The sequence below is a fragment of the Felis catus genome, chromosome D2 (assembly GCF_018350175.1).
Source record: "Felis catus isolate Fca126 chromosome D2, F.catus_Fca126_mat1.0, whole genome shotgun sequence".
Taxonomy (NCBI): Eukaryota; Metazoa; Chordata; class Mammalia; order Carnivora; family Felidae; genus Felis; species Felis catus.
In genome coordinates, this window is record NC_058378.1 from 49121138 (window position 1) to 49147948 (window position 26811).

The 26811-nt window shown below is 43.7% G+C and overlaps 1 long non-coding RNA gene across 1 annotated transcript; it reads right to left on the bottom strand.

The window, feature by feature from the left end:
* Positions 1-19527: 19527 nt before the first annotated feature.
* LOC123380837 lies at positions 19528-22422 on the bottom strand. The gene is made up of 2 exons (XR_006587120.1): positions 22367-22422; positions 19528-19756 (listed from the first exon to the last, which is right to left on the bottom strand). It is a non-coding gene; the product is annotated as an uncharacterized LOC123380837 (long non-coding RNA).
* Positions 22423-26811: the final 4389 nt, after the last annotated feature.

The following is a 26811-nucleotide window of genomic DNA, read 5'->3' on the forward strand; positions in this document are numbered from 1 at the left end:
GTTGGCCTTGCTGCCTTTCCTATACTCCCACCACTGTCCTGGGGAAAATAAGCTTTAAGATAAAGTTCCAGTGGAAAGCTGGCATCGCTTGGGTTTCCCCAGAGCTTCCCTTGCCAGTGCATCCTATACCTCTGGGCAGCCTGAACAGACCAGGAACCTCCCAGAAAGAAGGACTGTCCTGGGCAAGAACCAGTGTTTTATGTATTAGCATGTTTGGTTTACTTATTCAAGACACGTTAAAGCCACATTCCACAATCTTATCCTCCTGGCCTGTCATTTATGGAAACCACAGTGTCCCTACAGCATCTGTCTATAAAGATATGGGGCTGTGTAAGAAGGGCATCACCTATAAGCAACCCCTCCTCCTTAACAAACCAAGGACCAAGCGTCCACACTGCCTTACAGTACAGCCCTCCACAGCACTGAGGGACCATGGGTGTTCTTCTCCTCCTACTTGGTCAACCTTGAACCTCTCCTCTCAATTCTGAGGCCGGTAAAGGAAGGGAGTCCACTTCAATGGGAATGCTGAAGGCGTGGCCCTTAGGGAAGTCAGAGGAGGTCAGCCGAGTGCACACGGCAGCAAGTCTCCAGTGGGGCCATCGGGCAATTGGCAGGCTCCAGGCTGTACTGGCTGAGTCCTCATCCTCTGTGACCATGAAGCACGTTTGCCTCACATGGCAAGCCCCGCTTCTTTTGTTCTCTTAGATCTCCACTGGGGCTGGGCTTTGGGGAATGAAAATGCACAATGACAGCTTTCAAAGTCCCGAAGATTGTTTCTGTCAACAGCAGCTCTCTGTGCGAGCTGTGCTCCCTGGCCGCATCTTCACGAGGTCTTTCAGATACAGACATAGGCAAGTGGTAATCCTCCAGTAAAAGGGCCATGGGAACAAAATGAGTACGGCTAAAACTCATCACCATCCACCACCCTGTCTTTGAAGTGGTCTGTGTTCTCATTCCTGTTACAAGCCCCTATGGAAGTTTGTCCATTTGCACAAGCCACCCTCCTCCTGTCATGTGTGGGGCAGGGGCAGGCAAGAATGGTGCTATGTGCAAGCAAAATCCAACTTTTACCAAATCCCTCATTTCCACACAATGGAATCTTCCCCCGGAATGCCTATGGGTAGACGATGGTTATGATTCCCAATATCTGATTCTCGATCTAAAAATGTAAGGTTGGCCGTCTGTTGCAGCCCTTCCAAGCAAGCAAAGATGGCATCTAAAACTAAGATCAAAATGACAGCAGGCACATGGGCCAAGGGTTATCACCAGCCATGACTGCATACTGGAAACCTGGAAAGGTGTAGCAGTACCATGAACCGGGACCCACCCTAGACCAATGAAAACAGAATATCCCTAGGAGGCGAGTCAGATATCTTTATTGGTTTTGAACTCTGCTGCTGATTTTAATAGGCAGCCAGGGTTGAAAACACTTGACAGGCCTCCAAGAGACATTTTGACTCAAGTCTATTGCTCGTCCCACCAGCCTGGTTGCAATTCTATCCACGTAGGTTGTGTTTCTGTCCCACAGACATGTCGCAGGACTCCATATTATCTAGTCAGTGGTCCTCAGACTTTGCCCTGGTCTAAGTCACCTGGGAGGATCATAAGAGCCCCAGAGCCCCAGGATCCTCAGAGAAGGCTGGGGTGTGAGCCTTGGGATTTCACAAATCTCCCCAGTGAACCCGATGCCCACCAGAGTTCAATCAGCCCTAGCCTCATCTTTCCCAAGCATGAGCGATGGCTCGGGAGCAAGTACAACTATTCCCATTCACATCAGTGATCATCAGGACAGTGCTTATTGCCTATAAAATAATAATATTAGTTACGACCAATTGTCCCTCCTCTGGATCCAAGCCAAGCTGAAGGCCCCTCCTTAACCTCCTATTTCCCCACATACCAGAATCCATTCTGGAGAACTGTCCCTAAGCAGAAATTGGTATCCTTGCTCACCACAGACCTGGGAGAGTCCTCTATCCTTTCCATCCACCATCCCAGGAACACTGTCGTACTATACCCTGCCTGATTCGGGGCCAGAGGTCTGTGCCCCCGCATGCTCAAGAAATGTTGGGTCTCTAGCCCCTCTATCAATGAAACAAACAAAATAGCGTGAGTGCATGTGGTCAAACAGGAAAGCCCCAATGAGCCCCACTTTCCCAACCCCACGTGTTGTCACTTCCCCACCAGGGTCACCACCCAGTCCCTGCCATCAATGAGGAGAGGGGCTCACAGGCAGAGCTTCCTCCTGGGAAAGCAAGTTTTAGTTCACAGCTTGCCGAGGGCTCTGAGACTGGTAAGGTCCAGGGAGAGGCATAAGCCTGGCTGGTTAGCTGGAGAAGGGAAGGGGGACTGGAGTCTTTGGCCAGCCTGCCTGAAGGCATCTTGTTCAGCTGCAGTTTCCCTGACTGAATGAACCGAGAACAGGGAGGATGTGCTAGGGAGCACTCACCCCTCAGCCTGCCTCAAATTCAGTGAGTGGCCCTCCCAGCCCTAGACATATAACAATCTCTCATTCCAGCCTGAATCCCAGGATGGAGGCAAGGGGAGGGGACAGGTGTGAGCCCGACTCCATGTCAGGGACCACCCTCCATGTGGACCTCATTCGCCCATCTGCCCTATCCATTCTCTGCCACCACCCTTGGCCTGCCTCTCCTCCTCTCTGCTGAATTCCCACCTCTGCCCCCTTCCTCTGCATCTTCCCTGCATGTAGATGCAGTTCCTGTCTTTTATCTCTAGGACTTAAGCCACTCTCCAAGTGACGTTTATTTCTCTGTTTGGCTGTACACATTTTTGAACTGCCCTAGAAAATTTCTCCCCTAGCAACACCAAGCCACCATGCGGCTATTGGCAGGGCCACTCCCACCTTCCTAGAGTTCTCTGCAGCCAAGATCCCAGTACTCTGGGGGCCCAGGGCAAGAAGGTTTGTAGGATGGAGAGGGAAAGAGGACTACTCTCTGGCTGCCTTGAGGACTCATTTGTAGAGAGGTGCTGGGTCAACACCTACAAGATAGAGTTTAAAATAAGAAGCAAGTTAAAGCCAGGTTTTTGGAAATGGAACTCAAATCCCAAAAACTTGGCTCACAGAGCGGTGGTTTTCAAACCTTTCCATGTATAAGAATCACCTGCAAGAGATGAAAATGCAGATTTCGAGACCCCTGCCCCAGAGATTCTGCTTGACATAGGGAGCTGAGGAAGCTGCATTTCAGCAAGCCCTGCAGGCCTGTGGACACAGGTGTTCCAAGAAAAGACCCGGAAGATACAATTATAAAGCACAAGGGGATCCAGGGACGGCCTGAGGACAGATGGCCAGAGCCAAAGCGCAGCAAAGGAATCTGAGGGAAGCTGAAGTCAGAGCTGGCACAAAGGAGAGAAGCAAGAAGTCTGTGGTTTCAGCTCCCAGAGCATAACATCCTTCTATTCTGAGAGCCACGAGTTTCTTAGTCCAGCCCTTGTACAACACTTGAAACATGAGCAGGTTGTAGGGAATCTCAGGGAATATGAAATCTTCCTCCTTAGAATAGACTCCTAATTTATAGAGCTGCAAGTCCACTCGAGAGCAAAGGGCTGGATTTATTGCTGGTAAAATATGAAGGATGTAACATGATAGCTCTTCGAATCTCCTGATAAATTTTCCTGGGCCAGGCGGTAATTGCCTCCAGAGGTGAGGCCCTGACAGGTCAGGGGAGAAATTCTCTCAGGGAGGGGAGGATCTGAGCAGGGCCAGAGAGCAGAACAGAATGAGCCCTGCAGGAAGAAGACGGACATGGGTGGGTCCACCCAAGGTGCAGGGATTGGAAAATAAGGAAGCCACGGGGACAGACGGACAGAAGGTGATGGGCAGGGTAGAAAGGAGCCAGGAACTTGCTCACTACAAATGCAGGAACCCTGATCGCATTCCGGATGGCACTGAAATGGCTCCCAAGGATGCCCGTGTTCACGCAAGGCTTCCTCCGGGTAAAACCGGCACAATCAGGGGCCACAGGGTGAGTCACTCTCACCCCGCTCTGGCTTTTGTGGGCTTTTCTCAGGCAGAAAACTGTAGCCAAATTAGGACACTCCTAGGACCTACAGGCACCAAGCCCTGCTGGCTTGGGACCCGGAGCCTCCAGATTTTCTACCCAACTTGTGATGATCCTTGAGTCATCCGAGTCTTGTGTTGTCCATCCATGAAGGATGTTTCTCAAAGCCACAGTGGCTTTTGCAGAGGGCTACTAAACAGTGTCTAATCGATGCCAAGCTGTTTTTGGGAAAAGAAAAATTTATTCTCTCAACTAGTGGTTAAGGACAATGAGGCACGTTTCTTACAGCACTGAAAGACCTCTGTTCATCTAGCCATTATGTGGGAAGATGTAAAGTCGCCAGCAGTAAGGGGCAAAGAGGGTGACCCCGTGCACCACGAGGCTATAGGTCTCTTCCCCTCCAAGACTCAGGTCTCTAAGGACCCACTCTGGGACTGAAGTCTGGAGGACACTGCGCATGAACAGGCCAGAGAAGGGGGAAGCTCAGGAAGGCAACCAAAGGAACATACAGTAGCCTAAAAAAGCAGAGTGGCCAGGCCCAGAGCATGGGGGCATGGTGGAGAGCAGCCTCAGAGCCAGAGGCCTGACTGGAGGAGCTTTGGGTCCAGTTAGGGATTCTGCTTTTTGTTCTGAAAATAACAATGAAAACAAAATAGCAATAATAATAATAATAAATAGAAGAAGGAGGAGGAGGAAGAAGAGGAGAAAGAGGAGGATAAGAACGAGAACAAGAACAAGAAGAAAGAAAGAAAGAAAGAAAGAAAGAAAGAAAGAAAGAAAGAAAGAAAAAGAAAGAAAGAAAGAAAAGAAAGAAAGAAAAGGAAGGAAGGAAGGAAGGAAGGAAGGAAGGAAGGAAGGAAGGAAGAAGGAGAACAGAGAATCACTGAAGGATTTAGGCAGGTAAGTGGTACAATGGAGTCTTGAAAAGGATCCCACTGGCCACAGTGTCAGGAAAGGATTACAAGCAGCAGGAACAGACACGGAAAAGGTGTGGAGGCAATGTCAGTGATACAGGACAGAGATTCTGCTGCTGCTCCCACAGAGGTGCTGTCTATGAATCACGGTGGAGACACTTGACAATACATGGCAAGTGACATCAGCAGGGGGCAGACTGCATTTGGAGTTGTTGAGAGGACGATGTCTGTGATTTCCTAGCACAAGGGACACAGGAACAATGAGTGACTCAGGGCTCTGGATTCAGATTCTCTTTAGATTGTGTCAAGACTAAGGTGCCATCTAAATAGAAGCTTCGAGGGGCACCTGGGTGGCGCAGTCGGTTAAGCGTCCGACTTCAGCCAGGTCACGATCTCGTGGTCCGTGAGTTCGAGCCCCGCGTCAGGCTCTGGGCTGATGGCTCAGAGCCTGGAGCCTGTTTCCCATTCTGTGTCTCCCTCTCTCTCTGCCCCTCCCCCATTCATGCTCTGTCTCTCTCTGTCCCAAAAATAAATAAATGTTGAAAAAAAAAATTTTTTTTAAATAAATAGAAGCTTCGAGAAGGCAGTTGGATATGTGTTTCTGGAGCTGAGAAGAAAGTTCTAGAAGATTTCAGTGCCATGTTTCAATGCTCACAGGAGCTCACTGAAGTCATAGTGAAGAGTTAACAGCGTCAAAAGCTGCTAAGAAGTTTAAAAAAAAAAAAGGAGTATTTCATGGGCTGCACTGGGAGACAGTGCTGAAAATGCTAAAAAAAAAAAAAAAAAAAGTCCAATGACAGAATAGAGAGATACTTGGAGGCATGCAGAGAACAACAAGTGGGGCCAGCAAGGAAATGCTATGAGAAATATAATCCGAGCTATGTTTAGGGAAGATCATGGTTATAATTAGGTAACTTGCAATGAACAACAACAACAAAAAAAAGCTAGGAATTCCAACATCTGGGTAATACTACAGTCTTATAAGAAATAAGGAGGTCCAGGGGCAACTGGGTGACTCAGTCAGTTAAGTGTCCAACTTCAGCTCAGGTCATGATCACACAGTTTGCAGATTCGAGCCCCATGTAGGGCTCTGTGCTGACAGCTCACAGCCTGGAGCCTGCTTCAGATTCTGTGTCTCCCCCTCTCTCTGCCTCTCTCTCTCTCTCTCTCTCTCTCTCTCTCTTTTTCAAAAATACACACTAAAATTTTTTTTAGAAATAAGGAGGTCTGGAGTATGGCAGCAGTGGCTGTGGGGAATAAACAGTTGATGATCAGTCATGGTCACCGACTTCATGGGAACCCAATTAAGGATGCCTGCCCAGATTTGGAAAGAAAGACTTAGCTGGACTCAGTGTGTACCCGGGCTGCTAGGTGATGAAGGCATCAGTACAACTAGGAGATTGACAGCAAGGAGAAGCAGGTCCCCACTTTCCACATCAGGGGCAGCACGGCCAGGGATTCTATACTGAATGCTATAGCCTTGCTGCTGTTGTTTCAGATCCCGGTAGAATGTCACATGGAGATGCTCACCGGCTTGTGTGACTTGCAGACCTGGCAGGCAGGAGGACCCAGGGCAAGTGGGTATGGGGTTGCCAGCATGGACTGAAGGAGAAAAAGGTGAGGGGAGGTGTCAGGAGGGGGGACAGGCCAGGAGCGGTCCCTACAGAGGTCACCGAGCCTGGCCAGCACTGTGGAATGCGAGGGGCAGGGCTCAGAATGGAGATCCTCCAGTCTTCTGGTGTGGAGGGCATAGTGTCTGTGCATCGGGAGGAGTAGGAGCCGGATGGAAAGGGTTGGAGACAGAAGAGGGAGGCCAGTAAAAAGCATAAGGAGAAGGTGGTGAGAAGGCGTGAGAAGATAAACGGCCTGAGGTTTCAGTGGAGTCCTAGGAAAGGAATTTTGCAGCTATCTTGTTTGGTCCTGTTGTGTGTTGTTAATAAAGAGGTGGGTATAAAAAAGTAGAAATGGCCAATAAACATGTGAAAAAAGAAAAAGATCAGTAATTAAGACAATGAAACATTTTCCAACCCTCAAAGTAACAAATACATACATCCAATTTCTCCAGACATTTGGGAATAAAAACAGGGACAAATATCACAGGACAGATTTTCTTTGCTCCTGCACTGTGAGCCCTCCAGGCCCTTTTTCTCAGCATACCTGGACGGGTTCTCTGGGCCCCCTTGGTATGTCCTGCTCTTCCTGCTTCCCCATGGGGGCACCTACTTCCTCCACCTGCCTACAGTTGCCTTTGTGAAGCAGTGTGCACAGAGACCTCTAAAGAGCCACAGAGGCTCCAAGAAGCTATGCCAGGACATGCCTTCTATGCCAGGCAAGCTCAGTAGCCACTCCATGATGTATAGGAGATTGCCTCTACCATCACAAAGGGAAGAGAGACCAAGGGCGCCATATTCAAGGTGCGGAAACAAAGCAAAGTGAGCACAAGAAGTTAACTCTGAGTTAAGTGACCAGACCACTGAAACATAGCTCCTGAGTGGCAGAACCAGGAGCTGACCAGGCTGTCAAAACCCAAACTTAGGCCCCATCCACCACACTCTCCTCCATCCCTAAGTCCATCAGTGCCCCCTCCCACCCAAAAACCAGGAGGCGGTGGGAGAAAGTCAGCTGGGGGAGGGAGCTAGGACCCATGGGCACAGCCATAGCACAGAACTGCCCTGCCTGATTCTATCAGGCATCAACACATACTAATCATTGCCTTGTGTATCAGTAATGGGCTCTCTCCTCTCAAAGCCAGAGCAGGCCACGGACAACTAATCATCAGAGTAAGGATGGAAGGGCAAGACTGGCATGGGCGCGGGTACTTCCCAAGGTCAAAGGCTTGCCATCAGCCAGCCTGTGCAGGAAAATCCTCCTCAACCTTCCTAGCCTAGCTCTCCTCCTTCATATATTGGCTTGGGATGGGGAAAGGGAAAGAGCTTTCTAGTTCCCTTCAGCTCTACAGGCTCTGAATCCAGCTTGTTAAGTAGCATCATTTATGCTATTAATACAGGTGTCCTTAGAGTCTCAGTTGCTCAAGAAGTAAAATGTTAAAACAAGCACTAGTCCATTAAACCACACTGCATGAAAGAGAGAAAGAGAGAGAGAAAGAACAAGCAAAGCGATACCTGCCTGGCTCACAATGAGCCAGAATTTCAAGTGTGGAGGTGAGGGAACAACTCTCAAGTCTTCTCCTTACTATATACTAGCTCTGAGTTTGAGGGCCACATCTATGATGGTAATAAGGGATAAGAGCCTCCTTCTAGGACAGTGATTAGGACCTCCCACATAATGCAGAAATATGCTCTGTCTGCTTTGACAAGTAGGGCTCACCTGTACCTAAGGCATGTCACTATGGTGGCCCCAAAGTTGTTGCTGTTCTGCATGTCACTGAATAGGTCAGCAGATAGGAGCTCCCTTCTACCCAGGACTGGCTTATTTCCAGGCCTCCAGTTTTTTTAAGCAAAAACAATGACAATTTTCTGTCTGTTGTCATTTCCTAAGAACACTTATGAGACAAAGTCTGTGCTATAGTAAACAGCTTGGGAAGCCAAATGTCTCTGGCTCCAGTAAGCACGTTAGGCATGATTCATCTGGTGGAAATTCTCTTTCTAAAGAGGGAAAAGCAGGTTAAACAAGGGCCTGCACAAAGTTGTCTTCCTGTGACAAACAAAAGGCTTGGCCAGCCCAGCCCATTAGACCAGGCTCAGTAGAGCTCATTAACCAAGTCCACGTGTGGCTTACACGAGACTCTCCTCGGTCGCTCTTGGAGATGATAAGACGATGGTGATGATGATGATAATGGTAGTGATGATGACATAGTGCTCTTCCAGAAATGCCCAAAACTTCCCAGTGCAGTCTTCCCTGGGAAGCAGTATTGTCCTGGCAAAGTTGTGGGGCCAGGAAATCTCTTAGACCATACTATGCTAGTGGAGGAGGAGAAGGTGCCTTTAATGGAATGAATGAAATACAGTGAGCCCCATAGGGCGCTGAAGCTGAAATCCTGACCTAAAGAAGAACCCAGAGGGTGGGGGGAGGAGGTAATCCAAGACCACCTAGAGGGTGCAGAGAGCAAATAGCACAGGAAAGAACCATGCCTTGAGTATCCAGGGCAGCGATGTTAGGGTGCTGTGGATGTTCTGAGCATGGCAATTTCATTTGGGGCAAAAATCAGTGCTGAGCAAATAATTTACTGGGTGTGTGAAATCTGAAGATCTGAAGCCATCATTATCCTGTTCTTGTGAACCAGGCCTCCTAGCCCAGGCCATCCCACCTGAAACCGCAATCCACACCCTTCCCAGGGCTCTCTGACCCCCCTTTAGTCTACTCTACACGTTCTTCACCACAATTCATATCACTTTCTGACTTGCTCTATAATTTATGCATTATATTAGTTATTTGTTGGCTGCCCATCATGCACCCCTCAATTACAATATGCATCAGCTCCAGGAGAACAGGGAACTTTGTTCTGCTCACTGATCAGTGAACACTGAACAGTGCCTGGCACATAGTAGGTATTCACAATATTTGTGAACGAATGGCCCTACAGAGTTACCTGACTGTCTCGGACCTGAACTGGCCCAGCTGGTGGTCCACACCACCCACTTCACAATTATCTGTTGTATAGTTGCTCAGCTGGAGCTCTCCGTGCAGCTTTTCCTGTATAGATACGGATTCGGCCCTTCTGTCCAAACATGGTGCTCCCACTGCCATTGATTGGAACCAGATGGAGTCTTGCTTGTAACATGACTGAGAATTGATTTCAGTAAAGTAAGGAATTACCAAAATATAGTCATTACCATCTATCTTCATCTTGGCGACACATTTGGCGAGCTGTTATAAACCAGGACTTGAAAAGTAAATGTGAATTTATAGACCTCTCAGCTCTGCCCACAGGACCCAGATCTGGCAGAATTGTCATCTCTATTGAGCTATTACAACTGGCTGATGAGCTCTCCTGCCCACAGATTTTCTCTGAATATGCAGGTCACCCAGCTGAAGGAGCTGCATGGTAATTCACCCTAGGACCCCAGATTTGGAAAGACCTTTCAGGTCATCTAAACACATTCCATCTGCTTAAATGAATGACAGTAAATCACAGCTACTACTCTTCCGCACCCTGCACAAAGAACTCACCCAACCCCAACAATGGCTCCCACACACAAAACGGATTGTCAACTCCTCACAACAGAGTAAGCCTTAAAAAGTCTGAGAGATCGGGCAACTTTGTCCAAGCAGGACAAGTGACTGGCAGAACGAATACTTAAACCCAGGTTTCTGACTCCAACCTATTACTCTTGACCATGATACCCAACACCAGCTCTGAATCCTGGAGCAAATTATCAATAGAAATGCAGACAAATTGGTGACTCCTAGGTCCACAACACTTGAACTCACCAATCAATCTTAATACCATTAAAAGTGACATTAAAAGACATGATTGCTTCCCAATATGATGCAATAGGAAGTGCATAGCATTCATATTCTTGCCAAAAAAAAAGTATTCTTGCCAAAAAAAAAAAAAAAAAAAAAAAAAAACAAGCTTTAATTGAGCCTTGGATATAAGCACCAGTTTGCAGGAAACATGGAAGATAAAAAACTTGTTCAATGGGAGGGCAGTCAGCTAAATTCAGAACATAATACACTCTACAGGACATGACCCATGACCCAGTTTCTTCCACAAACAGATGCATGAAAAAGAGAGGGAGAACTGTTGCAGTTTAGGAAAGGGATCTAAGAAACACATCACCTAAGTACAATGTGGGGATCCTCTCTGCATCCTCGAATTCAACAAAGCATCTGTAAGGTAGTTTGATGTAAATTTTTATATGAATGCTTATTAAAATATTAATGATTGTTGTACTAGATGTGAAAATAATATAATACTGTGTTTTTAAAAAATCATTTTCTGTTAGAGACATCTATGGAAGCATTTGTGGGTAAAATGACATATCTAAAATTTGCTTCAAAGATAAGAAAAAAATAAGGGATAGATGAAATAAAATAGCTGAATGCTAATAATTATCGAACCTGGGAGATGACTAAATGAGATTTCATTATACTATCTGTTCTACTTCTGTGTATGTTTAATATTTTCCATAATAAAGTTATGTTTGAGAATAAGTAATGATGAGTAGATGAATAGAATTTTTTAATCCAAAAGCAACATTATGCTCAAATGGAAATGGTCAAGATTTTCCTTTAAAAAGCCTCTCTTTATAGGAGATGAATTTGCCAACTTAGAAAAATGTAAGCGCTTCCAAAACAGTGAGGGTTTCATCAGGAATATTCTACAGAAACCAAAAGGAAAATGATTAAAATATAAAACCATATAAAATTCAAGAAAATATGTATGTTAAAAATTGTTAATAAAGCATTTAAATGCATGTAATGAATTGGAAAAATATTTGCAAAGTATATGTCATAAAAAGCTAAGCATTATCATTAAATTTAAAATATCTTATAAATCTATCAGAAAAAATAGAATACTCTGCCCAAATGGACAAAAGATATGAGTGGAAATTTTGAAGGAAAAAGGATAGAAGGATATAAAGATGATTAATCTGTATTAGGGCAAACAAGAGTCCAGGTTCATTTGTAGTTAAATTAGTGCATATTTAAAAAGCACATCAATGTCTACACGGTATTCATAAAATTATCGTATTAAAAAACATCAGATAGTCTGAACATGGACAATAGCTCACGGAGATCGTCCTTCCCTTGACTGCTGGTGGGCCTGAAAATTGGTTCACATTTCCTATTTGTATGTAGCAAAAACCTCATTAATGCTCTCTGACCCAGCATTTCCTCTTGTAGGTATTTATCAAAAGTAAAAAATCATAAAGAGGTTGCCTTGTGGACAGTGTTAAGCACAGATAGTTTTCTCAGGTGCCATATGAAAATTATTAGTGCATAACTTGGAACTTTAAGTAATAGCCAGAGGCTTGAATTCTGGTGCTGGCTCTATTCTTATGGCTTGGTCTTCTTTTTATCCCACACACTAAACACTTGCGTATAATTCCACAGCAACTAGAAAACTGGAATGGATCTAAGAACAAAACAAGTGTTTATTTTTGCTACTATGTATGAGTCACCTATTATAAACCTACTCATTCACTGTATACCATTTTGTGCCTAAGACTAAGAAAATCATAAAATAGTTTTCTTCAGTCATATCACCTCTATTGTCTCAGAATCTTAATCTGCTCAGTGAACACACTGGCATAGTTTTAGAAAATATACCCATTGGTCAATACTCAAGTTCTAGTTCACAATGGAAATGTTCCCTTGTATGATCCAGGGCATGAAAGAAGAGCCAGATTCCCTAAGATGTATTCTTGAACTTTTCCAGAAAATTTGTGTTCTCCAGCCTTAGATTACTGTAGGGCTGAACTCATGGGTTACCAGCCATCGAGGGAGATTTACCACTAGTTGAGAACCTACAAACTGAGAGATACACTGTCCAGTATGCTTCCTTAGCATCTTACCTGAGGAGAGTGAGTCTGTGTGGGAGGGAGTTGCCCAAGTCTCCTGTTTGTTCTAAGAGCAAAGGTATTTTGCGTGCAGTTAAAGGCCAGCTAGAGTGGAGAGAAGATCAGCCTCATACATCCATGCAAACCACAGCCTAAAGACCTAAAGCTCCTGGGCCCTGAAGGAGCAAATCCATGGACAGGGGCACCTGGGTGGCTCAGTTGGTTAAGCATCTGACTCTTGACTTCAGCCCAGGTCACGACAGTTCGAGCCTCTCATTGCATCGGGCTCTGAGCTAACCGCACAGAGCCTGCTTGGGATTCTGTCTCCCTCTCTCTCTGCCCCATCACCTCTTGCTCTCTATCTCTCTCTCAAAATAAATAAAAATAAACTTAAAAAAAATCCATGGAGCAGAAGAGCAGCAGACCATCTGATAAAGCCAATGACGCGTGTAAAATAGATTAAGGAACAGCAACAATAAGCCGAGTGAGTGAGTCTGTGAGCTGATCCCAAGGGTGAATTTTGAGAAAATGCTTTGGCTTATCCAGATTCAAATCTGAATGGAATGCTGCAATATTTCCAGAAACATAAGGCATTGATTTGTCACCGGAAACACTGATGTTGACTTTCATGATGGGACTAGAGATTCCCGCCCCCACCCCACCCTCCTTCCTTTTAAGAATGACACTTAGAGGGGCGCCTGGGTGGCTCAGTCGGTAAAGCGTCCGACTTCAGCTCAGGTCACGATCTCACGGTCCGTGAGTTCGAGCCCCGCGTCGGGCTCTGGGCTGATGGCTCAGAGCCTGGAGCCTGCTTCTGATTCTGTCTCCCTCTCTCTCTGCCCCTCCCCTGTTCATGCTCTGTCTCTCTCTGTCTCAAAAATAAATAAACATTAAAAAAAAAATTTTTTTTAAAAAGAATGACACTTAGAGGGGCGCCTGGGTGGCTCAGTCGGTCAAGCATCCGTCTTCAACTCAGGTCATGATCTCGCGGTCTGTGAGTTCGAGCCCTGTGTCGGACTCTGTGCTGACAGCTCAGAGTCTGGAGCCTGCTTCAGATTCTGTGTCTCCCTCTTTCTCTCTCCTCCCCCGCTCATGCTCTGCCTCTCTCTTCTCAAAAATAAATAAACGTTTAAAAAAAATTTTTTTTAAAAAGAATGACACTTAGAAAATCTGGCATTACAGTGAAAGGCAAACCAAAGAAGACATGGAAGGTGATAGCCAGAAAGAACACCTGTCAATAAAATCTTGGATGCCGTTCTGAGCCCTGGTCCTCAGGATGCATTCCCTACTTGGAACAGAGTAATAATCAAGACTGCACTAACAGTTCAGTGAATATTTGCGGAAAGGAGGCAGAGATCCAGAGACCCAGTTCTCAACCTGGGCTGCACACTGTAATCACTGGAGAGGTCTGACACATACCGTTCCTGGTCCCACCCCCCAGAAATTGTGATTTATTTGGTCTGGCGTGTAGCCTGGGCACTGGGACATTTTAAACTCCAGGTGATTCTTATGGGTAGTCTGGGCTGAGGATCGCTGGTCCAACACGACAGCCAAATGAACAGGATCAGAAGCAGAGTTGCTGGAGGTTACACTATCCAATTTCTCTATTCCTTGTTTTCCTTATTGGTATAAATAAGGATATGCACAAGCAGGAGTTCACATAAGATGAAACAGGATTATCTACGCGAAAGCATTTGGAAAATCCTAAAGCACTGTATAAATGGTTACAATGTAGAAATAATCCTCAATCTGTGTCTACCGGACAAGTTTTTTTTTTTTAATTTTTTAAAATATTTATTTATTTTTGAGACAGAGAAAGACAAAGCATGAACAGGGGAGGGTCAGAGAGAGGGAGACACAGAATCCAAAGCAGGCTCCAGGCTCAGAGCTGTCAGCACAGAGCCTGAGGTGGGGCTCAAACTCATAAACTGTGAGATCATGACCTGAGCCGAAGTCGGATGCTTAACCGACTGAGCCACCCAGGTGCCCCTACTGGACAAGTTATTTAACCAGGCACCAGCCGGATTATAGTAAGATTAATGAGGTCTAAACACATGTTGCTTTATGAAGTCAATAATTAGAGAAAAAATCATATAAAATATTTGCTGAAAATCATATAAAACATCCTCAAAACTGTGCAGAGTTTTTCCAAAAGCATGAAAGTGAGGAGCATGTAACAGTGTGCTGGATTGTGAGCGAGCATCTGTAAAAGGGCATGTGTGGACCCTGAGGGAAATGAAGGGGGGGGGAAGAGGGGGGCAAGGGGAAGGAGGGGGCTGGAATGAAAGTGATGGTTACATTTGCTTACCCAGATTATCCCTCTTTAGGTGAATAAATACCTAAGACAATGTTGAAGCTTTTTTGAATTTTGAAATGAGACCCCTTTCAAAAAATATATGCCCATTATTGACTAATGCATACAACTGATTTTATTAATATGTGTGTGGCTCTAAGCCTAAAAGAGCACAATGTTTGCATTTAAGTTCATAACTATTAAAGTCTAGGCATATATATGGCATAAACTTGTTTTTTTCAAATACGGCAATATGTCATGTTGAAAGTCCTGTGTGTTCACTAAGCACCATTTTGTGCAAAAAAAAAAACTAAGAAAATAATTGTCAATTAATATTAAAATAAGGTAAGATCAAACTTATATCCAATGAATGGAGTAGTATCAGAACCTATTTTCCAGAACTAACTAGACAATCATTCTGAAAAAAAAAATCTGTTGTGGGGGGCACCTGAATGGCTCAGTCGGTTGAGCATCTGACTTCAGCTCAGGTCACGATCTCACAGCTCATGGGTTCAAGCCGCGTGTCGGGCTCTGTGCTGACAGCTCAGAGCCTGGAGCCCACTTCAGATTCTGTGTCTCCCTCTCTCTCTGCCCCTCCCCTATCTCTCTGTTTCAAAAATAAATATTTTTTAAAAATTCTGTTGGGTAAATATATATATATATATATTATATATAAAATATATGTATATGTATGTATAAAGATTCCTTCCAGAGAAAAGTCTCCAAAACATGGTCTTCATCACTCGAACACAATGCTGCATGTGCCACCTTATCTGACTCTTTTAATATTAAGTTTTTTTAATGTTTATTTATTTTTTGAGAGACATAGAGAGACAGAGCATGAGTGGGGGAAGGGCAGAGAGAGAGGGAGACACAGAATTCAAAGCAGGCTTCAAGCTCTGAGCTGTCAACACAGAACCCAACGCAGGGCTCAAACTCATGAACCGCGAGATCATGACCCAAGTCAAAGTCAGACACTGAACCGACCTAACCACCCAGCCGCCCCACCTTATCTGACTCTTGACTCTCCCCCATCACATTGGTGCTTTGGGATTTTGTTCTTGTGGTACAGAAAAGTCCTTATTTATTACATGTGTTCAAAATAAAATACAAACAGTACATTTTGATTCTTTTCCTCCAAACGGATGGCTGTGTTTCTGTTTCTGTCAACGTCGTGTTAACAAAAACTTTCAAAATCATCTGCAAAGAATTGAAATGATGATCCCTTCAAAGTCTGCTTTCCAAAATCCCTCCTCTGTTTCCTCTTTGAAATTCAAAATGACTATTACCCCTTTGCAGATATATAGTGACTTTCTCCGGAAAGCTCTAGTGGCCAAGTAGAAATGTTTCTCTTCAGATCCAGGAAATGGTATTTTATGATTAAATTATTTTGAGCAACACAGCTCTTCGTGTTTTATATTGCAGAGCTGCGATTTTCTAGCAGATGGCTCTGACATTCTTATACCGAGGCAAGTTGTAGTTTTCCAACCTCAGTTAAAATCTCTAAACTGTTTGCTTTGGAAGGAACTGCTGTACAAGGGGGAAAGAACCATATGCAATACCTTATCATGTCGGGAAAATATTCCATAAAAAAACTGGATTTCATTAGGGCCTGTTTTGTGTAACCAGGCTACAGGTTCAGTTGCTACACACATCGTTAGGGTATTGCAAGTGTCTGCTTTTCGTTACTCGGGCTGCACGACCCAGCCCCCTGCATCTGTGTGTATGCATGCTGTGATTCATTACAATAACAGGAATTTGCTGCTGTTATGATTGAGATAAATCAGCTTTGTGGTCTGGGCAGCCGTTTTGATAACCATGGCTCCACCTCAAATTTGCTGCCTGATCTTAAGTCATCTGCAATACAGACTGACTGAAGAAGCAAACAGATACAATATTTTCTTAGAAATTAAAAAAAAAAAAATTTTTTTTAAAGTAGTTACTGTGGGCCAGGAATTTAACCAATGCCTTTCTCTCTACATTAATTCATTTAATCCTCACAACATCCTTAGGGGCTTTAACCTTCTCTTATCTGCCTCAGATGGATCAAGGGATTGTTATCCTCGTTCAATAATTTGCCCAAGGCACCCCAGCTGGTACCCAGCTCAGGCTGGCCCTGAGTCCTGGCTCTGAACAGCTGTTCTGATACACCGTTTCTGGCCATGCTCGTTCTAGGGTCCAGGGTGAAGAGTGAGATTCCCCCATCATTTATTTCTATAGTGGGTCTTGGAAGGAGAAAGGACCAGGCTTGGTCCATCCACACTCTCCCCCACATAATCACCTGTCTGTACTTTGAGCTGAGTCCAACACTAGCCATGGGATAGACTTGTCTCTGAAAAGCTGAAGAGAGGCCAACCAACCCAGAAGTTTCTACCTAGTTACCTCTTTCTAACTAGGATGGTGTCTGGTGACCATTCTCTTTCCTCTCTTCTATCTATTTTTGTATTTGCTTCCACAACAGAGAATTTTAATATTTTCTTTTCTCCAGGACATACTTATACTAAAAAATTACTTAAAAATTGTTGTTTATCTGTGATTCAAACCTAACTGGGTGTCTTGAATTTTTGTTTGCTAAGTCTGGTCATCCTAACTAGAAGCTCATCAATAAAGAATTGCCACTGGACTCCTTAAGTAACAAGAAAAGGTCACAAACAGGGACGATTTAGAGACTGCCATGCTTTGTCTCCTCCCTGGTTGAGTCCATCATCACATCCAGTTCATGATCCCTGCCTAAATGACCTCAGGCTGTACTGGTCATTGCTGTCATTCAGTCTGAGCTCAGGTGTCGCCTCTTCCGTGAGGCTTTCCCCAACCAGCCTGTTTTGCCTATCCTGTAATCCTACTTTATGGTCTCCAAGGCCTAACTAAAATGATTGAATTTATGTGTTTCGTTCCTCTCGATCTCACCTCATCAGAAAGCAGGGATCTAAAACTCCTTGGGCACTGGAGCAGCCCCATCTAGAACAGGACACACAGTTGACTTCCTATTAGCAACTATATGAACAAATGAATGAATCCTCCAACAGGAACTCGCACATTCCTTGACAAAATAATGGGTCTCTGACACGCACTGCTCAGTGAAGCAATGTGCCAGTGGTCTTCTCAGCTAGCCCATCTGGTGTGAAATGCTTCTAACCGTGTCAAGGACCCTTGGACAGCGCACTAACACTGCACATTACTCTCCCTTTCTGCCCCTGGGCCAATTTGCACCACTCCTCTGTCACCAAAACTGTCTTGGGATTCCTTGCATAGCTGTATTATCTCCCTAGTCAGACTGACTTCACACAGAGTAGAAACCGCTTCCCATTTCCAGTAGAAGTATACTGCAAGCATCCAAAAAATGCTAACTCCATAGTGGCAGGATGCCTTACACAGGTGTTCATGCACTCAAATGTTCCCTAGAGCCTCTAAGCCAGGCTAACTGCAATCAGGCCATAGGGGATGGGATCCTTAGGTAGACACTAGGCAGATACACGTGTAGACATGGCCACTCAGAATGGAGTGCTGATGCCTTGCAAAGCTTGGATAGTGGAAGCCAGGTAGGAGAGCAGGAAGCAGGAGCTAAAAGTCTAGTTGCCACCTAAAGTGACACAGGGAGTCCCAGAGTTTGACATGGGACATAATAACCAGAGAAAAGCAATTCAGTTGTTCTGGGTACCAGATCTACATTGCTTTTCTCCGATCATCAAATAGGTATTCACATTATTAAATACCAGATCAAAAATATATTTTTGATATTTCACAGATAGATCAAAAATATCACTGCCTACTTTATGCCACCTGCTCTTCCAGGCACTAAAAGTACAGAGGAATAAGATGTGACCCTAACCTTGAGGAGGGGGTGGTTTTTCTCCCTCTCTCCATTCAGTTATGATGTTCTTAAGGACAAAGACGTGTATTTATCACTTTGGATGCCTGTAGCCTAAGAGATGATAAGGAACATTCTGCTTGCTTTGTGTTCCTCTAAGAGAACAAAGTGGAAAAGACTCAGAGAAAAGAAACTTTTCACAATAATAGAAGCAAGACACTTGCAACAGCCTGAGTTCTCCAGAGATGGAATGGGCTTTTCTTTGAGACAATGCATTTCCTTTATCTGGAGGTAGTCCAGCATAGATCGGGCAACCTCATGACAAGAAAACTGTGGTGGAAATTCAGAGATGTTTAACATGGCTATTAGCTCTCTTTTGTCCTAGAATTTTCAATGTTCACTTGGTCATGATATTTCTGCTTTCAGAGAGTCTTTTCAGGGACTGATAAAAGATCCTACGTGATTCTCCTGATATTTATTGATTAACTGGCAAAAAGAGGGGAGAAGCATGGAACCTCAGTCTTCCTGGGTGATCAGTCTTTACCCACTGATACTCTATCTGGAAAGAAACATCATGTAACAACCTCTCCCCTCCACTGGCTCATCTTCTTGCCCTTTTCTGCTCTTCTTTTGCCTTCTGGAATCCATGCAGTGGGACTCCATCACCTCACAAATCATACTCAGGCGATAGAAAAACACAGGAGCAGAAGATGAGACTAGAACTTCTTCCTCGAGCAGAAGGAAGTCAATGTGTGGTTGCATTCCATGCCTATGACACGCATGCTTGGAAGGACACTTTCTTTTAAATACAATAAAATTGAATCTCATCTCCACATCTGGAGTTAAGAAGGAAAATTACCTTAATTAAACACAGCAGAATCCAGATTTACTGCTCACCACATGGAGTGCTCTTAATCTCTGAGGACCAAACCTGATATTCCAGAAAAGCTATTTTCCATTGGCACTTACACACTTGTCTACCCATGGCCTTCAGATGCATGGAACCAAGGAGAAGAACTGTGTTCCTCAATTGTCAATATGGTAAAGAGATTTAGAGTGTATTAAAAAACATAGGGTCAATACAACTAGTTGAAGACTGGATACAGAGTCAAATAGCTGTTTAGACCACACGCTCTTCCAGGCAAGTAGGTGGACTGTTTTCTCCCCACTTCTCCCACTGGAATCACAGATGATTTTCCTTAACTTGTGCTTTGGTATCCTGTAAGTTGTTTCTGGTTCCAGGTAATAAAAACGATTTGCTGTGGGAAAGAGGTTAGGGAAATAAAGTAATAGATCAACAGTACATAAAACCGAAGCCCTGAGAAATGGATTGTTTTCCCTAGCAAACAGGTCTAATCCGGAAAGGAGGAAACACAGAGAGCCCGGAACAGAGTGAATGGCCCAATTGTACCACAAGCAATTCAGAAAGGCAGGCAACAAGACTTGCCCATTTAGCAGCTCTCATGTTGAGCCAGAATTCCCTCTGAGTCACTCATTTTAAACACTACTAATAATAAAATGCTGGAATTCTCACTGCACATGAAATAAAAATGCCCCTTATAGATAAAGAAATACTTCAAGAATGCAGTAGATCCTTACTGTACCCGCCTTGACCCTGATTTTCCTTGGCTTGCTTTCTTTGCTTCAACCTGAGCAATCCCACCAATTCCCATCACCACCATAACCATCTCTCAGGTAAGGACCCAATTCCTGACTTCTCTTCAAGGATCCAGAGCCCCATTCCCAGTGCTTAATTGGATGCTCCCACTTGCCTACTGAACATCAGTAATGGGGGGCTCCACAGGTACCTCAAATTCCACATGTTCCCAACTCAAGTCAGAATCTTTTCCCATAAGTATGCTCCTCTTCCTCTCTTCTCCATCCTCACCAACTCCACCTGTGATCCCAGAGAACTCATCCATCGCCATCATGCTGGGCCCTGAATCACCATGGTGCCAGAGCTCTGATGCTCCCTGTCAGCACTGACCACCTTCCCAGTGGTGTTCCTGGCTCTCCAATGGAGTGCTCCCCTCGTCCAGCATACATCCTCGTGCGCACAGGCAAGCTCCTTTTGTGGGGATCCTGACCAGGCTCTTCCCAGCTGGAGCCCATCTTGCCCCGGAGTCTTCTCTCCGCCTAAGCCCAGCACTGCTCTGCTCTCATGCGGAGACCCCCGATAATAGGATCCCTCCCGCCAGTGAATTTGAGTAGTGCTGCCCACCAACACTGTCCTTGACCCTGAAGTGCATTCCCATATTTGTGCCAAACAGTCAGTGTCTGTCCTTCATGGCATACCCTGGCACCTGATACACCTCTCCCATCACACCGTTGCCCTCCTAAGAGCTTTATGTGATTGATTCCCCTTTGCCTGTTAAATGCAACCCAACTATTTCAGCAAGTAAGGCTCTTCAATACTTGGATCCACCCACTCACCTTGCTCAGTGGCATGGCCCCAACACTCCTTTCTGTTCCAGTCACATGAGATTTCATTCCTCAAATGAGCCCTGAGCTTTTCTGCCTTTGTCACAAACACTGACACTTTCCTAATTTGCTTCTCCCCCTGTTGTATTTCCACAGAACTCTTCACTCTGATCCTTGTCTGCCTGCTCGGCGGCTCCCCTGGAAGTGATGGGCCCCCACCACCTTCACCAGCCCTCGCAATCCTGGATTAAACATTAGCCGGGAGGAAACATCAACCGTGAAGAGGCAGACTTGACTTGGTGCTGAGTATGGAAAAGAACTTTCTTATGAGTGTATTTGAATAGGAACCCTGAAACACCCCCTGTGACAGATTGATTAAAACCCAGCAAAATCTTAAACCTACATTAAGTCTCATTGATTTTTTAATTCCTACTCAGGAATCTCTTCCTTAGCCCTCCTGTTGTGGCCAGCAAATTGAAAAAGTTAGCAGTGTAAATCAGTGTGTGTTGCTATATTGCCAGTCAATAAATTCTCTACGTAGATCTCTGACCTGGATAACAAATTAGACCACATATTTATCTGTTCCCTCCCCAAATCCCATTGAAATAACTGAAAAAATATAAAAATTATGCAAAAGTATGAAAAGAATAACAAATGTTTTAAAAGCATGAAACAGGGACCAAAAACTCCAGGGAATTTCTCACTCTGGGTCAAGAGGGAAGTACCAAAGAAGGGTCCCAGAAAGGCACTGGGCCAAGCAAAACAGCATGACAGTAGCCTGGGAACGTCTCTCTGCCCTTATGGTTAAAAGGTAAAGAACCAGCTATCTGGGGTAGTATTAACATTTCCTAATGCACTCTCACCCCAGGCCAATACCTTCAGTATTGCCCCAAAGGCAGGAGCGGGGCTGGGTGGGGGTCAGGGGCAGCTCATGCGCCTACTCCTGAACATCACCTTCCTGCCAGAGAAGAATGACGTTGGGTAGGGAACAGGATGGAGAACTTGGCAGGGGAAACTGAACTGTGACCATCCTGACTGGTACACTAATGTACAATCCGTGTCCAATCTAGAACTTTCTTTATAAGTGTGAATGCTAAATGTTCACCCCAAACTTGAGGAAAACCAACTGCGTGAATTAGATACAACAAGCTGGACCAGGAGAATAATTTGCCCTTGAGGCAACAGAGGTATTGCAAGAAACACAGAATTTAGAAATGTTGGTGAAAGTGTACAAAGTTTAAGTTATGGAAGATGGACAAGCTCTAGGGAATCTAATGTACAGTGTGGTGGCATTAATTAGTAATACTTTTTTGAACACCAGAAATTTGCTGTGAGTACATCTTAATTGTTCTCACTAAAAAACAAAAGAAAAAGGGAGCTATGCTATGTGAGGGGAAAGGTATGTTAATTGGCTCAGTTGTGGTCATCATTTCACAATGTATACATACATCAAACCATGTTGGGGATGCCTGGGTGGCTCGGTCGTTTAAGCATTCGACTCTTGATCTCAACCCAGATCTTGATCTCAGGGACACGAGTTCAATCCCCATGTTGCACTCCGCACTGGGCATGGAGTTTACTTGAAATAAATAAATAATGAAAATGAATTTAAAAAACATGTTGTACACCTTCAAAATACATAATTTTTCATTGTCAGTTATATCTCAATAAAGCTGGGAGGAGGAATGATTCCAGTCAGTATCCTCAGAGAAATTCAAAGATAATTATGTGGATTAACACAAAAACTAGGCTGCTAACAGAGCCATACAAGGACAAGAAATAAGTAATGCCGCAATATAAAACTTGCCAGAAAAGTTAAGCAGTGTTGAAAACTAGAGGAGCAAAAAGCATCTAGGAAAATGTCAGGAATCAGATTATTAAAATAGAAAGAGATTAGGAGCACCTGGGTGGCTCAGTCTGTTAACTCTTGGGCAACTCTTGGTGTTGGCTCAGGTCATGATCTCATGGTTTATGAGTTCCAGCCCCATGTCACATGCTGTGCTGTCAGGGCAGAGCCTGCTTGGGATTCTCTCTCCCTCTCTCTGTGCCACACCCCTGCTTGTGCTGTCTCTGTCTCTCTCTAAATAAATAAATTTTTAAAAAACTTTCTGAAAAAGTATAGGTGGGTTGTGGGGAGGGGGGGTTGTGGGAGAATCCAAGATTATTTTGTTTATAAGACCAACAAAAGTGCTATAAAAATATTGATACCTGGGGGCCTTGGGTGGCTCGGTTGGTTAAGTGTCCAACTCTTGATTTTGCTCAGATCATGATCTCCCAGTTAGTGGGATCAAGCCCTGCATCAGGTTCTGCACTGACAAGGAGCCTACTCGGGATTCTCTCTTTCCCTCTCTCTCTGACCCTCCCTGTGCTCTCTCCCTCCCTCTCTCTCTCTCTCTAAAATAATAAACTTTTAAAAAGCATATTGATAGCTAATTATATGGGTTGTATGATTGTGTGGATTACTATGTGTACCATGTAAGTATCAAAAAAAAAAAAAAGGAAGCATCAATACTGAACTCAGCTGAAACACACGAAAGAGAAGCGATTTCATATTAATAGAAGATACTTTTCCCTTGCCTGGAGGACCATCCCTCAGCTTTCATGGGGTTCACTCTCCTTGTCCTTTGGCCTCAGATTCAACGTCCCCTCCACAGGGAGGACAACTTCCCAACCATCCCGTCAATAATCGCTCTCTCCTCACCGTCTTTAACATGTGCTCTTTTGCTTCCTTCATAGAGCAAACAGCATTCTTTTAAATTAATATTTATTTATTTATTTATTTATTTATTTACTTCGTTATTGGTTTCCATAAGTATACATGTATGAATCATGAAATGCAGAAAGCTTAGATTTTTCTTCATTTGCCATTGTATTCCTACTACTTAGCACAGTGCCTAGGACATAACAAGCATTTAATAAATACTCTTGAAATGAATGCCAATATAAGCATCACAAATCTTTAGGTACCCAAATGCTTCAAAATAACTTACTTGAATATATTTTAAATAGACAAATTTAACAAAACTACATGACCAAAACAGACGAGTTTGGCACCACTTTGACAATGATGCCTCGGACAGAAAGAAAAGCTGTAAGAATTGTTTTAATTCATATGTATCCGATTTCATTGTATACAGTATAAAACTCTGATGAGGACATCTTCTGTGCATCTATCCATGTTCTGACCATGGTCTTCTAAATTGCCAAGGTTTTATAACTGCTACCAAGTATGAGAAACTATATTAGTTCATAACATTTCAGGGTTAACAGATGATATTTAAAACTAATAGTATTTTAATATAATTTATTTAGAAGCTTTAAAAAATCAAATTCCTAGAGGAGTTTTTAATCATTACAAATATGACACTACCTAAAAAAAAAAAAAAAAAAAAAAAAAAAGAATTGTTCTAATTCATTCAAGATGCTTAAGTCCTGTATGAAGGAGATCGTGTTAGATACTAGAAGCAAAGCAGAGAGTGAAATGGATAAGTCTGCCTCAACAAACTTGCACTGAAATGACTCCAGGACTTGGCTAATACAGCTAACCATCAGACTAGATATATAAATATATACGCATGACAATGTGCTTCTGTGTGTATACAGGTGTGTTTTACTACATCCCAACAGATAGTACATATTACATTCTATATCTTTGGAACACTGGCAAACTTTTATCATATTCTAGCCGCCCCCCCCCAAAAAAAACGCTTAATGTATTTTTTAAAACTAAAATCCTTCAGACTCCTTTCTCTAGCCACAATGTAATAAAACCAGAAATTAATAACAAAAGAAGATCCAACAACTTTAAGCACTTGCACGTTCAAATAAATCCAGAGTTAAACATAGAAACAAAATTGAAAGTGAATAACAATTAAGGATACCTCATACCAAAACTATGGCCTTTGGCCAAGGAAAGCAGTGGGGAAACTGGCATCATTAAAAAAATTTTTTTTTCAGGGGCTCCTGGGTGGCTCGGTCGGTTGAGTGTCCAACTCTTGATTGCAGCACAGGTCACGATCCCAGGGTCATGGGATCGAGCCCCACCTCCCACTCTGCACTGAGTGTGAAGCCTGCTTGAGATTCTCTCTCTCTCTCTCTCTCTCTCTCTCTCTCTCTCTCCCTCCCTCCCTCCCTCCCTCCCTCTGCTCCTCTCCCCAGATCATGCTCACTCTCCTTCTGTCTAAAATTTAAAAATATTTTTTATTGGAAAAATGTTAAAAGATTCATATAGGTATCTGTTACTTGTCATATTTATATAAAACATTTGCCTAAATATAACTTTTAGAGTAACTTTTCATTGCTATGCGATCAATTTTTTCTTCATATAACATCTTGTTTTTTTCTGAGTGCAAAGGAAATATGGGCTCACTACAAAAAATCTGAATTATCTAGTAAGATATAAGAAGACATTTTTTAAAAAACAATAATTTAAAAAACATTCATGTGTAAAAACAATAATGAAACCACTCAGAGAAAAAACACACAGATGTGTCACATTTTCTTACATCTAAGTTTCACAAAATTCTTATTTTTCATTCTTAATTGTTCATATAAAGTGATATTTGATAAGTATCTTTCAATAAAATGCATCCCTTTATGAATGTAAAAAAAAAAAAAAAGGAATACCAAAGGATATGTAAACATAGACACAGTGGAGACTAAATAATTTTAAGAGAGGACCATGTTCAACTCCACACAATAAATATAATTATGTAAATGAACAGGGCAATTTTTTAAGAAACCAAATATATACAAAATTAAGCCAAAATGAGAGAACTCAGACCAGAGGGACACTACTGGGCTCAGATACGTACCTCGCACCACAAGGACTCTAACCCTGGTTACTAAATCCTGCCTGGAACTTCTGTCCCTGTAGCCTCAGGTCACCACATCCAGTTCCTCTAATGACACCTCCAAAATAGATGCTGTGTGGCCCAGCTTCTGTTTCAAAGCTCAGGCAGGTGCATCTGATTCTCAAAGTGTGGGTCATGTGACCGCACACTAGCTCAAAGGAGCCTTGTCCCTTCTTGGGTGGGAGGTAGGTTCTGCTCATTAAGGCAACAAAAGCTCTACCTAAACACAGGAATGAGGTTCAGAGACTTATTGACCAGAAAGGACACACAGCCACCACAGTGGTCATAGAAAGTATTGGAAAGTAAAGCAGATTTTAGTTGGCAAGTCAGCAACCCGTCCCAGTGCCCATGATGCTGCAAAACAGGCACTCATCTACACTCTCAAAGTCAGTAGCACACATTGAAGGTTTTCACTTCCAAATCTGTATGTCACCCCTATTTTATTCAACACTGATTTACCCAGTGCCTGATATGAGCAAGGTGTGATTCCAATGGTTTGTTGATAGATGATAGATAGATAGATAGATAGATAGAGATAATAGAGATAGATGATGTAGATATATAGATATAGATGTAGATATAGATATAGATACAGATAGATAGATATCTCCACTTAAATGTTTCCTATGAGTACCTCAAAGTCAACAAGCCCCCAAATCTGACAACTGACCTTCATTTACTCTTCTGTAAAATTAGGATAACAGGACCTATTTAACAAAAAGAGATTATAAGGTTTAAACAGGATAAAGCCTGCAGCACTCGGCATGGAACGTAATTAGGGATAAATAAACATTCATAACCTTTATTATTATCCTTTCTTGCCTCCAACCCGAGCTTCCCATGACCCCCCCAAATCTTCATAAACCCACCTGACCCAAGTGCAGTTTATATCCTTCAAGACTCAGCTCACACACCACCTGCTCTGTGAGGAGCAGTGACTCCCAGGGAGAACCCTGTGCACTCCAGCACTGAGGCAGGCCCTCTCTGACCTCACATCTCCACTTCCTATTCCCCAGTCACAGAGCTCCAGCCACACTGCC